Genomic DNA, 19,182 nt, shown 5'->3' with positions numbered 1-19,182 from the left:
CTAGAGCAGCAAGCAGACAGGGATGGTGTAACAAAACCGAGAGGTGACCCTACAGACCATACAAGAGGACTGAGATGCTAAGGCAGCTTCTCCTGCCACTGATGGAGAAGGCATGTGGGGGGAGGCGATGAGGGTCAGAGGGAAAGGCAGTCCCCCCACTCTCCTCACCACAGCACCAGTTGCCCCAGCTCACTGCCAAGGCAGAGGGGAGCCTTCAGTCTGTGTCTGCCCATCCATCCCCTGCTGCTCCTGGCTTGTTGGGCAGTTGTTGCCTTTCCAACCACATGTTGATGAGTTTTTCAGCTTCTGTAAGAGGGAAAAGAGCACATTCCAGTAATGTAGACTGCTACAGCAGTACCCTTCCCCGTTCAAAATATTCAACAAGAAGCTAGAAACGTTAAGCCATTCCCTACCCAATAATCTCCTTTAAAGGACATCCTGGACCCAGTTGCTTTATGATGCTTCTGGTAATGCACATCAATAGATAGCCAGACAGTTATGTTCCAAACCCTATCCAAAATGTCCCATAATCAATTTTTTTCACCTCATAGGAGATTCAAAATTCAATCGAGTGGAAGCCTAGGCAGGAGAAAGCTATGTTTAAACATCATCCCCTGCATGCCTGCAGAGTATAATACTTTTAAAAAGCTCATTTGACATATAGAAAAGCATTTCACTATCCATAAACACAGTAGCTGTGTGTATAAAAGAGTAGGTAAATTAAACTATCTGAATGAAAAAAGAGCTGAACAATGGGAGTGAAAATCAGCTGAATTGAAATGAGCAAAAGTTGAAGTTCTTCGTATCAAATACGAAGAGTGAGGCAGGAAAAAAATTCCCTCTGAAATATTCATGTTCTGAAAACATGCTTTAAGTATATATAAAAATCCCAGTTTTTCACTTTTATCAGGTCATGACTTAATCCCTGGATACGCACATTCTGACCCAATAGTTCTCATTGTGGGATCAGGGCTTAAATGACCTATTTGGATCTTAGATAGAGCAGCTGCTCTGGGGAGACCCAGGCTCTCTGCAGCATCTGTCTTCCTTAATGGAAAGCAACTTCCTATTTGTTTACCTGCAAAAGGCTGCAAGGGCCATTACGAGAGCGCTCAGGCCAATTTCAGTGTCATGTCCTGAGATACAAAATTGTATTTGATTTTCTACATTCGTTTCAATCAGGAATTTTCAACCTACTTTAATTTTCCTGCATTCCTTGCACCAAACATTAACAGTAGGAAACCTGAAACATCCCCAGTGTTACCACAGTTGTGAAAAAAGGAGATACCCAGCTTACTGAATTATTTCCAAATACTACTGTAGCTCTCTATGCATCTCTAGCATAAAGGGGAAAAAAGTGAAACCTAATCATTAAAAGAAAACCTGTTTGGATTGTTTGAAGTGTGAAGGTCTTGTGTTTTGTAGTTAGAAATTACACTGCCTTACATGTTTCTTAATCTGATGCAGGTTTTTCTATTTTTTCCCCCTCTTGCTTTTAATTTGACATGCCAGTCAAAGTTAACATTAGGAAAACCAGCAAATATAAACCTTGTAATTTATATGCGTTCATGTTGTACACCATAATAGCTCTCATCTTGGCAAAAGTTAGCAGATTGTTCTCTGCTCTCAGGAGGAAATAGCATTCATTTTAGGTTTTAATGGAGCTTTAGGGTTATAGTAACTCAAATTAAACTAAATCATCATGAATTATTTCTGAATCCCATGTTATGTGCTCTCTTTTTTCCCTTTGTTGGTTTATGACCGTGTGAGCTCCAGACACTGGCAACTGGAAACCTGTGTGCTAAATAACAGCCCCCCTCGACCCCCCCCACACCCCACCCCACCCCCCAGTTTGGAGGGAAATGGCAACACCTTCGGACCATGCCTGCAGTGATAGAAACCCTGCCTGAGCACCACCAGCACATGCGAACTCATGGCTGTGGTGATCCAGGATGATGATGTCATGGGCTCAAGGAACTATTTAATCACATGAACAACAGCTACAAGTGTAAATTCTCATGCAGAGGTACTTCCGCCTGAAAAAAAACCCACCTGTATTTGCATTATGTCTCATATATAGAGGAGAAACTAGATGTAAGCACTGGGAGTGTTGATTAATTACTGCTGCTTGGCCAAACGTAATGTAAAATTCCAAAATTAATTTAGAATAGCTTTTCTACAATGTAAAGAGCAAAAATTCAGATCTATCAATAGAAAATTTCAGGTCACGTTTCTCCATTTATCTAAAACCTCCTATTCTGACCTGGACTGGGAATGAACAGACACTCAAGCTCACTGGTATGGCAGTGCATACACCAGTATAAGAAGTTAGCTTTAAATTTCCATGACGTTAGCTATAGCCACCAAAACTTAAATCTTATTTTAATATTTTCCTCATGAGGTTGGCATCCTTGCTAAGGTATCTTTGTGAAAAATTGTGCGTACTTGCCATTGTGCTCCTACATCTGAGAGGTATACAGGTCTGTAGTACTTTTCCATGAGGTCAGTCAGACTCAGCTAGCCTAACGAGGCAGCAGATTAACTCTGCAGCTTTACGAAGAACCACAGAGTCTGATCATACGTCAAATGGTTTTGGGAACTACGTCTGATGCAGACAATTCATAATTACTATATCTGCTTGCTACATTTGGTCTGGGACAAAACATTACTGGACTTCAACCACTGAAATTCCTTTTTCTTCTGCAGCCCAATCAATTGGAAGATTGAAATGTATTTTGGACTGTACTTGTTTAGAAATTATGAGAGGCTCAGAAGTTCTTCAGATTTCAATGTTTTGATAAGTGTGCAACACAGCTATGAAAAGTCAGTGTCATTTCTTCCTTGTTAATTGCTACATGTCTTTTCTAAAGTAGATCACGTGTACTTACAGGTTCAGATTTTGCCACTTGTGGTTTGCAGGCATATTTTGTGAATGTATGTTCTTGGTTAAAAGCCATCTAGGATGAATAAGAAAGGGGATAAATAACTTCTAGGTTATCTACATTTGACATGTTATATTTGTTATATGTAATTAGCTATGGAAAAACAATCAAAGTACAAAATACACGTAACTAGCAAGTTATTTATAGCTGTGGCTATTCAGCTACTTGGCATTAACTATGTATGTGATGAACCATTTACAGATAAGGAAGAACTCTTGGCCTCCTACCAGGAACCAGCTTTTCTGCACTCCACATAGCTTCTCACACGGAACAGACTCTCACCAAAACAAAGCAGTAAAGCTTCAGTTAAAAAAAAAAAACATCCAGGCACTTTGGAAAGCCAGTGGAGAGGCATATGTGTCCAGACCACATCCAGCATGGGAGCAACTGCAACCGCACAGGCTAGAACCAGGTGAAAAAATGCAGTTTTGACGATTTTGGCATAAATCTACCAATGTAACTTGAAAAAAGATGCTATTATGATGGCAGCGATGTTCCTAACTCTCTAGTTCACCCTTTCTCATAGCTATATCTCCTGCTGTCTGATAACAGTATGCTTTTACTTCACAACTTTTGATGTTGTGGCTGAGGCCACTCACTTACCAGGAGAAAGAATGATATTACTGGGAGGAAAGGCAGGTGTACTGCACAAAGTAACAACGACTAGCATCTAACAAAGCCAAAGATACTAAATAATAATAACAATCTTTTGGCTTCCCTTTACGATCTTGTTTTCTGAAAGAAACCAGTCTTATGTTATCCTAGACCTAAGAAGGAAAATCAAAATGAGCTTGGGAAAAAAACAAAAAGAGGATTTCTTCAGTCCTTACGGACAAAAAACTGGAGGCTAATAGCTGTAGATGTAAGGTGCTGGATAAAAGAAATATGGATATCTGAGGGAGACCCTGAAATGAGAAGGCATGTGTAATGGAAATAAACTGCTGTGCCATCTGTTTTGGGGTATGCTGGCACCCACTCAAAACTAAGAGGCCAAATACTCAGCCATTCTTCTTGTCACTTCCTTCCTTAGCACTATTTCATTTCTCCTTCAAGCACGAACCATTTTTTCTTCCTTATGCTTCAGTGTCATAACCAGGGTTCTCTTTTCTACTCCGTTCTTTCTCCTTTTTCCTCACACAGTGACAAAGGCTTATACTGCCTATGATTCCTACAGGTGCTTTTTTCCTACACAGTATTTTCCAAGACCACCTATTTCCTTTCTTTCAAAATTTAATACTTCCACAAAAGATTTAATTATCTAAACCAAGTATCTCAAATGATCCTCCCACAAGTCAAGATAGTAGGATGCAAGAATTGGCCCCATTATGTTTCTTTTACACACAGAGGGGAGAAAAGGAACCTGTATGATAGGAAAAATATAAAAAGGAAAAAAAATTAAAACTATCACTTGCAGTGATTTCAGCCCCAGTGGAAAACACACATTTATTGGGAAGAATTCTCAGCAGTAATGCTAGGAATCTTACATTTTCTGGTTCAATTACAACATCAGATCCTAGATATTGGTAAGAGGATTGTTTCTCAGAAATTTGATACTGAATCAATAGTGTGCTAACTTGTGATGCATTAACACAGTGCAGGAGGTATCCAAATGTTATTAATAGTTTCATTGCCTTGCCATATATTCTTCCAGATATACTTAGCTATTGTCTAAATGACTGTTTTATTGAAATAAACACGAGCATGTTATGGGCTTACATGAAGTCGCACTTTGAAAGACAGCCTTGACTGCCCGGGAGCCTGGCTGCACACTCAGTGTCCTTCCTGCACCATGGCCACAGGGGTCCGAAGGCTTAGCTTTACCTGTGGTGACCTGAAAACCACAGCTCAGCCATATTTAGGGTGTGCTGTAGGTTCAGTGACATTTAAAGAACTGAGTACTTGGTCAAGTCCCCAGATATGACAGGCAACCATTGGGGTCAGTGATGGGATCCATCTTCTCTAACTTCACAGATCTGCAGTGGAGGTGTCTACATCCCATCTATCGATGCAGGCTCCCTTTCAATAGCCGATGGAGAAGAATAAGCACCTGCAGAGCACAGTTCTTCTGCTGTATCTTACATGAGGAAAAACAGTATGAAGAAGTGCCTGTTTTTCATGCCAAACTTGCAAAGAAAGCCAAGCAGATGGAGACATGGGCACTGTTGACTCCTGCATTTGGCCAAACAACTCCCAGCCATGGTGTGTGAACTGAACAATGCGGATGCTCTCTTCAGCCTTGTGTCCTAGAGCTATTCCATTCCCCTTGATCCTCCTAGAAGCCCTACATGATGGCTTTTATGTATTTGTATTTTTTTTTCCTTGCTGTCTTAACTGCTGCTTCATTCGACTGCATTTCCATGTTTCTCTCACATCTAGGCAGCTAATATATCCAATTCATTTCCCTCCTTATGTCTTCTAACTGATGATTCCCAGTTTCATAGAAAGACATTCTCGTTATTAGTCTCTTGATGGTTAGGTGATTTAGAAAATCCCATCTCACACCTCTCCCTTTAAAAACTTGACCTTTGTTTCCCTGTCTATTCATATAGTTGTAGACTCCTTTAGGAGCCTGCAACACTATAAATTAGAGTTTACTGTGACAGAATCACCAAATCATTTAGGTTGGACTTTTTGGTTTATTTTTATGAAGTGGATTATTCTCAGCTGGGATCTAGATGTTGACCTCATTGATTTTTTTTACCCCACATAGGCCACTAATACAGCACTGGAATGTATCATATTTGACTAGACCGAATCAAAGCTGCTGAACTTGCCTATATCCACCTTTGTGTGTAGTTGCTATTAGGCTGAGACTATCCGATGCACATGATAAAGTTTCTTTCGGTGTTGGTTGTTTTTATGTTGAACAAAAGGAAGAAAATATCACAATGTTTTGCCAACGATATGATTAGAGGAAGGAATTTTCTACTGAAAATACTGACCCAAGGAGAAATCATTGATTTTTAAGGAAGGAAGAGCTATATAACCTCCACATGGTTGAAAGAAATCACAACTGATCAGTTATTTTGCTCCTCTCCAAAGAATTAATAGCTGACTACTATTTCCTGTTTTAGGACTATTGCTGATGAAATTGCATATTTAAAATCTAACCTATCTGCATTTGCAAAACCTACATTCCATTATGAAATAAATTAATCATTCATCTATGATGGTCATGAAAACCAGTCAGGTTTTCCTTCTGCTTCTTTCTTCCTTTCTTAATCCTTGGGTATTACCTATAGCTTGCATGCAAGTAATGCACATTAGTCAATTAATAGGCTGTTAAATGACAACAGTTCCGGGCAATTTAATTACTGTTGGAAAAATAAGAAATGAATTATTGCATGTCAGTAACTAATTTCAGCTCCTTTCCTTGGAACAAATCAACTTTGAATGCAATGGCTTATTTAGGGGGAGGAAAAAAAAAAAAAAAGAAAAAAAAAGATTGCTCCCTTGCAGATGCAAATTGCTGAGTCATTTATTGGCCAACGTGTAAATGCCTCTTCAAAACCTTCTTCCCTTTTCCTATGGTGCCAGGCAAAGTTTATTTTAAAAGTGTGTTACTGTTTCTGCAACTAAATATTTTAAAAAATAGAGTATGAATATAAATAAAAAAAAGAACATGCAACCCAGAGAAGGTTCTTCCCTCTACTTCAGCCTTTCTGTATGTTTATATAATAAATGTATTAAAATGAATGAACTTTAACCATCAATTAAATTACATAATTCTGTAGTAAAATGGACTGATTTGCTGTAGCTGATGATATTACAAGGTGGTTTGCAGAAGAGATAACAATGGCATTTTCTTAATTGTGCATTAGTTTTCTTTTCTGAAGTACCAAGAAATCATTTAGTATGGATAATAACAGCTAGCAGAACAATTTATAATCCTAGATTTTACCAACTCCATATAAGATGACCAGAACACATTATTATGTGCTGGTCTCAAAAGGCATCAGCACCACTTACAGGGTGTTCTGGCAGCCCCTGGTTAGGAAAATCTCATGTTAAGTTCAGTATTTCATACCAGAGGGAAGTCACTCGGCAGCACCCCAGCGGCTCCACCTCCCTGGAGCATGTTTCATCACATTTCTGGAGTGAGGTGGCTCCACCACAATTGAATGACTAGAGGACTCCTTTCTCAGAAAGTTTATTTCACTGCTCTGTGACAGTTTATAGGGAAGTAAATAACTATTAATGCAAAGAGCTCTGAGAAGACTTCATTCTTCTATCCTCGCATATGTGTGGACTGTTGAATAAATTACTAACAGGCTCTTGAATGAGTGCCTAGAAGGAAGGTAAGAAAAATCACTGGAAATGTTTTTTCCTATCCACAGCCCATTTTATACCTTCTGACTGCTGGGACTTTGTCTTTGACTTTGTGTTTGGCTCGTCACCAAAAATAAGGAGAGCACAGATGGGTTTCACACGAGCATTAGTCAATGCAAAGATTGCCACAAATGGAAAATAAAAAATATAACCGCAGCACCAGCAGGCACCTTTTGCAAAACCTTCCAAAAAATACACTTCATTAAACAGAAGATGCACTGGTTTCTTGAAAGTCTGAGAAGAGTTTCATGACAATCAAACTGCAGCAGTTCTTAAAGAATCCAGCCAGGTAAAGGAGTAAAAAGAAAACAGCTTTATATCAAAGTTTAAAAACTGAGCCAGTCCAAAGATCTCAAAGAATATAGTTTTCACTTAAAAATCACCTGTGCAAGAGAGCTGCTTAAACTCAACTGTAAATTCAAAGCTGTGGAAAAAACAAACAAAAAAAGCCCCTACTCCCATATAGCCGAGGAAAAATTAAACTTCCACATGTATAAATTTTGTTAATGAATTTCAGATATCATAGACCTCAATTGGGTCCAGAATGCTTATTGCATTCACCTCTACAGGCTAAACCCCAGCGTCTGTTAGGGCATCCAGACTGCCATTTTTGTCTGGCCTCAACAGCTGTAAAATGTTAGGAAAGGGGTTAGCTAACAAGCTGCACTTCCATCCTCTCCATCAAGCACTAGTTCCTCACCGTATAATATTATAAATTAATCCCTTAATTATGAAATGGGATGTGACTCCCAAATGGAGTGACCCAGATCTGAGAACTAACACACATCACGATATGAATGACTGACTAAGAGCATCGGACAGATTTCCCAATTGGTCAAGGATGAGGTTTGTGTCTCTTTTCTGTGTCCTCTGCTGGAAAGACATTCACAACTGAAAACTTTGTGAATATGCTGTCTTCTGCCACTAGACTCTGGACTGACATTAGCCCTGGAGTTACTGGGAACTTCAGAAATACCAGCTACACCAGCATGGAAGAGAACCTCTACACCTTACTGAGATGAAAACACTGCAGGCTATTCCCAGAAGGTCAGACCTTTAACCCCCCTTTTCAGTGCCAATATTCCAGCCTCTAGGCTCTTCTTTTCCCTATCACAAACCTTTCCTTTGCATTCTATTAATGTAGCAACCACCTACTGCAGACTGTCCACAAAGCACTGCCTTGTCCTGCAACTCTGATGGATTACCAGCTGGAAGAAGTGCTACGCTGAATGGTAAATTGTGTCGTACACAAACTCAGGAAATGTCATTTCTGCTTTTGTACTAATTTCACTGTACTCTTTGGTACCACTCTGTCCTTTACTATTTTATTGCCAACCTTTTAAATGAAAATGAATACAAATTCAGTGCAGAAGAAATGAAGTGCAGGAAGAATTAAATGCATGCTTCCTAGTAATTACTGCTTATATATGACAGACATCAATACTAGCTTTACTGCTGATGAAGTCTAAGCAAGCTGTCTGAAAACATGCATTAAAATTGTGAGGTGTGAGAATTGCTATATTCACCTTGCTGACCTAAAGACTCCCAACAACAGTGATTTCCTAAAATAACCTCAACAAACATCCACAACACGATAGTGCCAACAGCTTCATAATTAGCAATGTTTGTGTACAGAATGACTTCACGAGTGAAACAACCCACATTAACTCTGTGTAGTTTCTTGATAGTTCATTCCTTGATGTGACCATCTAAGGGTTGTGTTCTAGATATAGATATAAGACAGACAAGAAATAATTCCTCTGGACAAGAGTTGCAGTATTTCTCTTCATGACTTTGTGGACATAAATAGTTCTGGTTTAGACACACAGTGAAGCAACATGAATTTGGTATGTTAGGATTCATCGGTCTTAGAGGGAGGTGCATAATTGACAAGTCAGCTCCAGAAACATCAACTTTGTTGTGCAAGCACAGTGAGTGTGTGATGCATGCAGGTAGCCCAGTGTTTTCTAAGACGTACTGCACAAAGCTCTTTGCAGAGTTCATGCACGTTAGCTATAACTAATCTGCTACAGTTATGTCGAAGGTATTCACAAGAGCAGTAACACAGACAGAATTATCCTGCCTGTTAGAGCAGACAACTTGAAAATCCATCAAATCTATGAAGTCCTGAAATTCTGCTGAGACCATCAGCTTCAACCAGACCATTTCGGCTTCTCCTGCCTAGGCTCAGATTAGTCCCAGGTCCAGGCAACAGGAATCAGTGGTCTATTGCTTAAAGCCCATGCAATCAACTATATAAATGCATTTGCAGGTAACAGGACCCTCCATCATCATAATAAGAAGTTCTAGTGTCATCATGGTCACTACCTGGCCAAAGGTACTGTTTTTTCTCTTTGCCAGTTATACAGGTCATTGCTGGCTGTCAATAGAAAAAGCAAAAAGAACATGTAATGTTTATGGCAAAGAATAATGGAATTTGTAAACTTGCTCCAATACAGAGAACTCTTGGAAGTTCACATATTCCTTTGGAAGTAAAGAAATCCATCTCTCCTCCACCTTATCTACATTTATGTCATATCTAATGCAATCATCCGGATATAAACGTTCCTCATTAATCCCCAACAACTCCAAGAACTGGAGCCCCATTTATGAGTATATGCTTTGCCAGAGATAACCCTACTGCATTTATTTCCTCTCACAGCTGCACAGACAGACACCAGGAAGGAAATTCCTGGTATGCTCTGAACAGTTTCCCCCTTCAGCACCGCCATAAATAAGCAAGAGCTTCTTCAGGGAGGTTTTCTAATAGACTGGATGATACCCTTGAGTCCAGAAAGAAGAGTTCAGCCACCGTGGTGTATAGCTACATCCTTGTTCTTAGGAATACACTTCCAGTCGTGTAGCACATTGCCTTACATTGGTAGGTCTCCTTGTATTTACACGGCAAATGCTAGCAGAAGCAGTAACTAAGATGGAGAACAGAGGCAACAGCAGGAAAACTATGGTCAGATGTACAGTTTGTGCCACAATGCACCCTCTATTATAAATAAGAACATCTAAAAGCATCCATAAGGCTGAACCACAATCTAGACAACAAAAGCAATCTAGAGAACAGAAGCAAGAAACGTTGCATTCTATTCCAAAAGGATATTTCAGAGAGCCCCTTCTCATAGGCACTGTCCACTACCTTTCCTCTTCTCACAAAATGCCTCATAATAGAAAGGACAGGGACAAGTTCCTCCTCAGGGCACAGATTAACCATTATGTGCTATTTCATAATAGGATGCAGGATTTCACAGTGGCAGTAACAAGCACAATTCCCATCCTAGATTTGCACCCAAAAGGCAGGCCATGGAATTTTAGGAAGGACCCGATTATCACCCAATTATGAATGTTCATTGAAAATTCACATACGCATCCTTAAGCATACCTAGATGTCTCTCTTCTGATGTCTGTCCCTTCCTTTCTCTAGTTAGCAATAGTCATAAGGAATTATTATATCAGAATGCTTTCAATATCAGACTATTTAAAAAAAAAAGTCTATCAGGCATTTTATAATGCAAATATGTCTTTTCAGGACTTGCAGAGTGAATCCAGGAGTTTATGTCCATTCATTCTTTGACCTCTCAACTTCCCAAGCCTCTGGCACATCTGCCATTTTCCTTATGCATTAGATATTAAAGTAGCAGACTTCAGCACTGCTTTCCAAGGAAACTCACATTCAATCCCCCACTTGTAATAGAGATTTACAATTTAGTTATCTATTGTGAATAATTAGTCTCCTTGAAATTGCTTTGGTAACATTTAACGTGACACAGGTTCTCTGCTTTGATCTCATTCCATATTTCAATGTTTTATACTGTAGCTCCCTTTTGACAAACCCTATTAACCAAACCTTCCAGGCTTACTGAAAATGTCAGGCTATAGAAAACAGATAAGAATTGTCATTCTGCAGTGCCAGCAGAGGCCCGCTGACTTGATTCTGGCACTGCTTTACTAAAGCTATAACTCACAGGGCAAGAGAAGCAACAGCATCAATTGCTAGGGCAAGGGAAAAGTGAACATGGCAAGATGTTTTACAGTTTGCTGTGTTCTGTGGTTAGCCACTATCTTCCTTTTCTCTGAAAACCTACGGAAATTGCAATCTTCAAACAAGACAATGATGGATTGAGTAAGATTAAAGAAGTGTCTAGGTTACAATGCAATGAGCAGTGCAGGACCCTGTATTTCAAAACACATTTGATTGCAGTATCACTTGCTATACCAGCAATTTTAAAAAGCATGTCTAACTTCCAGTGGACTTATATTTGGAAGTGCTTTTAATTGTATCAATAACCAAGTTGAAGTAGGGAATGTGGGTGCATTTAACGCATATCATCTCATTTCAATATTTTAAGGGCTCAACACCTAAGTGTTACAAGATTCTTTTGTGTAATTTGAAAATTTGTAGTCCTCTTAGGAAAGAAAAAAATGCATTTTCTACCCACAGATGAAGAATCAGAATCTAGTATTTATGCCATTTGCGGCAGTTGCTTCATGTTGTTCTGATCACAAGAGTAGGTCTTGGAAACAGAGCTCCTGGGACACATTACTGCCTATAAGGATGTCCCACACTGGGATCCTGAACAGCAGTGGCCTTGTTTTGACTTCCAAAGTTTAGGCATTTCCAAGAGGCAGGCAGCTAGTGCATTAACTCACTACAGCTGTGTTCAAAACATCTTGCAGGAAGAGCCCGTAGTGCCCAAGCACACCCCGTGGCAGACAGACCCTGCACAGCGTCTTCCAAACCGTAGATGTTGGTGTAAGTCTCTTACTCTCACTCCCATTCATTTCACCTCTCTAACATGTTTTGGTAAATCCTAGGTATTGAGCTGAATCCTCAGGCACCCAAAATAGCATTTAGAAACAAATGCCAAATGATTCAGACCACCACCATCACCTGCTTTGCCTGTGCTGGAAAGCCAAGCTGGCTCCAACCTCTGAGAGAGAGATCAGAAGACAGAAGTTATTTCTGGGGGGGACCTGCAGTCACTAACAACTTTGCTTTCCTCTCAGCAGCATGAACAAGTTTGTAGCAGCAGGTCTTTTGTTTCAACTTTGTATCCCAGCTCTGACTCCTGTAGAAGGTGCTGCCCATCCTCAGTGTAGAACTGTTGCTACCACTGTTGAAATGGCTTCTTCCACTTCAGCTGCCATCACCTCCTCATTTCTACCCAAGTAAGTCCTCTAAACAAGTTGTCATTGAACAGGAGGTCATATAATGCTCAGAACTTGACTTAGGTCTTAGTCACCCTTACCTGACCTGAGGAGCAATCACAGTGCGCCTTGGGAAGCAGACCTAAAATAAGCAACAGGGCTTCTCTTCCTACAGATTGCTCCTTGCTCATAGCTGGGTACATTAAGTCCATTTAATGAAGTCAGAAGCCTCACATTTAAATGTTACTATGAACGAGTCATCTTTCTATAATGGTGCAAAAGCAAGAAAACACAGCAATTGCTGTTGAAGTTGTTGCTCGCACCACTACAGCCGTATTACTTGGTGACCTGATGAGCTAGGCCAGGGGGTCAAACCCACAAGTCCTTATCTGTCCTAAAAGGTAATGTCAGCAGCTGCACTCGCCAGTAAGGCCTGCCACCTATTGCTTGTGTCATGGTAAATGATTATAGGCAGACAAATCTGCTGCTTTGTTTTAATCAGTTACTTAATCAGCTTGCTTGGAATGAACTGGTTTGGCTCAACATACTGAGTGACAAAACACGTCAAAGAGGAGGGTGTAATAAAAATGTACTGATAAATCATGGAAAAGTGATAGCATCATTCTTTTTATTTACCCTTTTGTTTCTATCAGAGCAAGTTAACCTCAGCTCCTTCCATCCATCTTTTGTTGTTATTGCTGGGAAATTTAGTATTTAGCTCAAGATGTTTCGCATGATGAATTATTAAAAATTTTTAACTGTTGGACAACCTTCTAGAGGTATAAGATTTTTTTTAAAAAAAATTATCCCTTGTTTTGCTGTAAGGGGAGACAGCTAATGAAAAATGGTCCAGAATTATTGTGAAACAATTGTCTGTAGTGTAATCAAGTCTGCTTCTGCCCTCCAACTACTCCAAGATATAATGATACATGTATCATTAAGCAGCTGCTATGGATGCCTGAGGAAACTGGTAGAAATTTGTACCTATTGTTTTTCTTTCTCCCCTTCAATCTGCTCTGTTACACCCCTTCCATCCACTTCCCACTGCACTTTTTAAATGTTACAGGCTTGGGGAAGAGCAGCTGGAAAGCTGCCTGCTGGAAAAGGATTTGAGGGTGCTGGCCATCAGCTGGGTGAGCATGAGCCCCCAGTGTGCCCAGGTGGCCAAGGAGGCCAACATCATCCTGGATGGTATCAGCAATACTGTGGCCAGCAGGACCAGGGCAGTGACCGCCCCCCCGTGCTGGGCACTGGTGAACCTGTGTTGGGGTTTGGGCCCCTCACTACAAGAAAGACACCGAGGGGCTGGAGCGTGTCCAGAGATGGGCAACGGAGCTGGGGAAGGGTCTGGAGCACAAGTCTGATGGGGAGCGGCTGGGGGAACCAGGGGTGCTGAGCCTGGATTGGAGGGGGCTCAGGGGGGACCTTATCACCCCCTAAAACTCCCTGATAGGAGGCTGTAGGCAGGTGGGGGTCAGTCTCTTCTCCCAGATAACAAGCAACAGGACAAGAGGGAACAGCCTCAAGTTGTGTCAGGGGAGGTTTATATTGGGTATTAGTAAAAATTTCTTCACCAAAAGGACTGTCAATCATTGGAACAGGCTGCCCAGGGAAGTGGTCAAGTCACCATTTTTGGAGGCATTTAAAAAACATGTAAACATGGTGCTTAGGGAATGGCTTAGTGGTGGACTTGGCTGTGCTAAGTTAACAGTTGGACTTGATGATCTTAAAGGTTTTTTCCAACCTAAATCATTTTACGATTCTATGTAATTTTGGTTGGATCCTGCCACTGGCTACAGTGGTGTAACCCTTCACCCGAAGGCTTGTCTGCTGTCCCTGGGACAGAAGGGTTTTGACATTCCTTGACTAAGTGGCTACTTAATTATGGAATCTTTCAAGTAAGCTCTTTTAGGGCTGTGATTTTTAACACAGCAAACAGAGGACAAGGGAGAGTATGTGACTAATGTTCAATTAGAAGAGCTTTGAAATCAAACAACTGCTCGTTTAATGGCTGCTAAATGCTGTGTAATACTAAAGGCTATAATTAGGTGTGTTGGGTTCTCCTCCCCTGTCCCCAGCTCCACACACACTGTCTCCAGTTTGCAAGTTATCCTACACAAGGTGCAAGGCATGCTCTATGCAATAGGCTCTTGGAGCTAAAAACACTCTTAGGGGTGACATTTCTCCCACTAGTCTATTCAGTACATAGAGTATTTTGAGGATTTTAAATAATAACAATATTTAACAGCAAGCCAAAATTTGGCCAATGAAAAAAGTCATCATGGTCTACATCTGGTTTTATTCCTTTCAAGCAAGAGGCCCCAGCACTACACGCAGGATGAGGCAAAATTCTAGGAGTACTTACGGAAAGAGAGAAGATGGAAAAGAAGCATTTTCCTGAGCTCTTTAACAAAATAATTCAAATCTGGTTTATAATTTTATTTTATTTTTTTAAAATGAATTATCTCAGTCTCCAGGGTGCCTGCCAACAGAAATTTGTTTCTGGCATATGTTGCAGAACGATAGCCTCCATTTTAGTCATCAACAAAGACACTAATATGATCATGCCAGCACATAGGTACTCAAGAAGGTGGACACTGATGAGTGGGTGTCATGGAAATCATTACTGAGAGACCTTTTTAATTTGTAGAGGAGGTTTATTTGTACATGGCAGAAATCCACAACAGCCTGGTTTTCCTAAGAGAAAAAAACAAAAAAACCTAAGCAGCTCTCAACTAAATATCTGTGTGCTGGCAAAGAGAGGGTAACAGGGTAAAGCTGCATGAAATTTTCCTGCTGAAACCTGAGATAATGCTAGATCAAATCCAAACCAGCCTCCAAGAGTCAGTGAAGCTCTGGAATGATTTCAACCAAGGAGATTTCTCCTAGATTTTGACTCTGTTTAAGGGCAGATAGGACAGAATGCCTCCTATCCCATACCCAGTGGCCAGGCACCTATCAAGAGCCTCAGTGACTGCAAGGTTTCCCAAGCAATCAGCTTTACTCTAAATCTGCTACCGTTAATTCAGTGATGGAAAGCTTTCTGAAAATTCCAGCTCTGAGGATCTGGTTTTATTTATGTAAAACAAAGAAAAATCTACATCTTTCCATGTATAAAAAGGCTAAGACTCAGTACATAAAATTCAGCACAAGTGTCCAGAAAATATGGGCAGGTCTGTGGCAGCAAAAATAATTTTTCAGAGGCATCATCTCAGAAAATTTCTGGCAGTTACTGCTTAAAGGGTTACCACCTCCAGCAGCCTCCCCAGCCAGGTAGGCTCCTTCCCCACTAGGACTTGCTGTTCCAGCAGCACAAGCAGAAACAAATGTATTTGCCCCCTTTGTTCAGCTAATTTCATTTAACACGCCTTATACCAGACTGAGGACGTGTCAGCTAGGGCACAGATACTTGTTATCTTCTGCTCTTGCCTTCAGAGGGCATGGGGAAAGGCACAGGGAGGCAGGAACCACCCAGTGAGGTTCACCACAGGATGTCAGAGGGCTTCTAACCCGTCACAGACAATTCTGACTGTTACTGAAGAAAGAAGGAAGGCTATAATTTTTTATGTGTCCAAAGTACCAAAAAAACCCTTGTATTAGCCATGCCACAACAGAGAGCAGAACTATTTGGATAGAAATGCTTGATTTCAGCTTTGAAAATACCTTTTTGCCAACAGGTATTTTCAACAGGATGTTGGCAAAAAATATTTTCCAAAACATAATTAATTAAAAAACAAAACACAGCAGCAATCTGTGAAACGTCAATATTGTGCAAGTCTTATGGTGCTCTTGTGTTTTTTTCATGAATTAGTAAAAGAAAAGGGAAAAAATGCCTATTTTAAAAATTATTATTGATTTTGCTTGTCCATATCACTTCAACTTTGACCCATGAGATTTGTCTCTTCTGTAAGATCAATACAAAGCATTGGACCTTATAGAATATAATTTTTCACATCCTTTAGATGACTTGCTATAGATTCATATTTTGGTCAGAACTTTCCCTTTGCAGCCAGGCAGTAATGATTATGAAAGCACTCATAATAATAAAAGAAAAGAAAACCCATAATTAAGACTAGTAAAACAATGATAACTGCACTTCTTGGTTGAGAAAGGAGAAAAGACTTTGCAGTTCTGTATTCTGTGTAAATTACACAATTTACATTCTGTTGTAAGATTTATGACATATAACAAGCCCCCCTAATCCAGAAAGCACATCCCTTTCAACAAGGTCATCTACAAAGCAGCTGAGCAAATGATGCAGGATTAGTCAGTCACTTTTCCTCTGAGTACAGAAGAGGGGAAACAGAGGGACCGATAAGGTCTAACCCATCACTGGGATGATCTTCAAACAGTGAAGCATCACACAACATACTGTATGCTTACAGTCTATCCCTCACCCGGTCCCTGAACTCTGAAGCACTTCTTGATGACAATTCCATATCAAATTGTCAGAACAGAGACATTTACTGTCCCACCGTTACAAAACACACAGTGAGTCACCTGTTCATAGTTCCAATTTAGTCTCAGAGCCAAAAGTGGGAGAAACCAAGAGATCACAGATCTTTTACTATTGTCTAGGGTGACCTTCCAGTGTGGAGAAGCCTCTGAGCAGCACAACATTTCTACTTGTGAATTCTGTACTTATTTTGAGAATTCATTGGTAAACAACACTAAAATGATGACAGGAAGCTCTTAAACCTCTTGCCCCTCAAACAGAAACCAAAGAGCTCTCCTCCCAGACAAATTATTTTCCTCTTTTAAGAATGGTTGCACAAGAATTTCACTCTGACTTATATAAGGAATCATGGGGTTTTTTTTTACTTTCCAAATAATCAATAAAAGTTGTGGGAAACATAACTTGGGACTGCATATTAATCTTGCATTCAGCCTTCCTTGCTAGCTTTCAACAGGACCTATTCATCTTGCTGAGTTTATAGGGAATGATTTGTTTCATCTGTACACTCCATGCACCACTAAATATAAAACCAACTTCTGTTTAACAAAGTGGATAGCAGCATGAGGCCCCTTCTGATAGCCTGGGCCCTGGTAAGAGCATTGATAATGGTGAGAAGTTGTCAGCCTGGGAAAGCAACTGGTTTATGGCACAAGCCATATCAGTGAGCAGATCAGTTTTGAAAAGAAACAACTTGGAGCAACTACACAGATATCCTGTGGACCTGCTGTGATTTAAGATATTTGTATGAAGGCATGGTAACACATGAGCCTAAGAGCAGCTGGACTGGGTCAGACCACAGGTCTAGCCCAGCACCCTGGATCTGACAGTGGCCAGAAGTGGATGCTGAGAGACAGATGTAATAGGAAAAGCTGTATATAAAGGTACTTTCCCCAAATGCTCTTCCAGCTTTTATCAGTCTGCAGTTCAACAGGTTTCTGTCTGTCACAATCATCATGCTTTTCATCTACAAACTTTCCCAGTTCTTGAACCTATGCCAACATTAGCATTTGTAGCACCCTGCAACAGGCAGCTTCAATGCATATGTCTTTTGTCAAGATACACATATTTTTGGTCTTTTTCTTGAACCAGCCACTCTGGCTTCATCTGATACCGCCTAACTCTTCCATGAGTTAGGCAGATCTGTATTCACCCACATCTGCCCCCTTTCCCTTCTCTACCCTGGGCTGAAGCACCATGGTTTACCTCAGAATTCCTTGGGCAGAAGCTGCTCCATACCCTTGTCACCATCCCGTAACTCTTTTTAGATGCCAGGAGAGAAAGGGTACATGACGCCAAACATGCCGGTTCTGCAGAAGCCCCAGGGGGGATAAGGAGCTCATGACTTTCAAGCTGCAGGAGGAGGAGAGTTTCAGTGCCTCCATCCAGGTCTTGGATGAGATGACCTGCAAGGGCAGTCCTGTGGCTTTCCGTCGGTTCAATCTGGCTGCAATACAGGGCATCAGCGTGGAGAAGAAAAGATGGACCCACAGTTACAGCCCCGAAATGCCACCCCTCCCTTGCTGGAGAGGTTTAAGAGCACTGCAATACCTGCTTGCGCTGTGGCTCTGGTCAGCAGTGCTGTGAAAGGTTCAGGTGTTACTGTGCACACCTCGTCGCTCTTCTCCTCCCTGGGGATCTCAGCAGTGACTATCACGGTGCAACTCTGAAATTCTTGGGGTCTTTATTGCACTACTGCTCCACGGTTATAACCATGGCTTTCATCAGTAAAACCAGACACAGGCGAAACTGTGAAGGCCTCAAGGGTTTCCACTGGGAAACATCACTTCTGAGGAGGTGTCAGCAGCTTTGTGGCTCAGCCAGGTGCATGATTCAACCCAAACTACAGAAAATATCTGTGGCAAAGGCATTGCAGTGTGCCTGGACTGGAGAGAGGTTTGGGGCAGGTGAGACCCCAAAGGTCCAGCTTGCTTTTTTCACTCGTTGCCCAGGAACTGCTGCAAGGAGGAGAAGATGGTGACATGGCATCATCATTCCACAGGTGAAAGGAAAGATGCATTTTATGCAGTGCAATGTTTTTGGAGAATACAACATACAAATAAAACAGCTTATAAAGAACTGTGAGGCCTATGGTTTGTACCAATGCTATGGAACATGCAATTGGGCAGAATTAATGAAGAATGACATTGATCATATCAGGGTGTTTTCTGAGCACGGCCTGACAAACAGCATTTCCACCTCTCTGTTATCAAACGCATACCGGTATAATATCACTTAAAGTGGTGACAGGAGAAGGAGGGAAGACAACTGGGTCATTTTTTTCGTAGAAATTTCCCCATG

The 19,182-nt window shown here is 40.9% G+C and overlaps 1 long non-coding RNA gene across 1 annotated transcript; it reads right to left on the bottom strand.

Moving 5' to 3' along the window:
* Window positions 1–67: 67 nt before the first annotated feature.
* On the bottom strand, window positions 68–18,553 carry LOC119144168. The gene is made up of 4 exons (XR_005102978.1): window positions 18,433–18,553; window positions 18,088–18,328; window positions 2,889–2,957; window positions 68–306 (listed from the first exon to the last, which is right to left on the bottom strand). It is a non-coding gene; the product is annotated as an uncharacterized LOC119144168 (long non-coding RNA).
* Window positions 18,554–19,182: the final 629 nt, after the last annotated feature.

This window comes from Falco rusticolus, chromosome 3, assembly GCF_015220075.1.
Source record: "Falco rusticolus isolate bFalRus1 chromosome 3, bFalRus1.pri, whole genome shotgun sequence".
Taxonomy (NCBI): Eukaryota; Metazoa; Chordata; class Aves; order Falconiformes; family Falconidae; genus Falco; species Falco rusticolus.
This window is presented reverse-complemented; position numbering and strand designations above follow the sequence as displayed.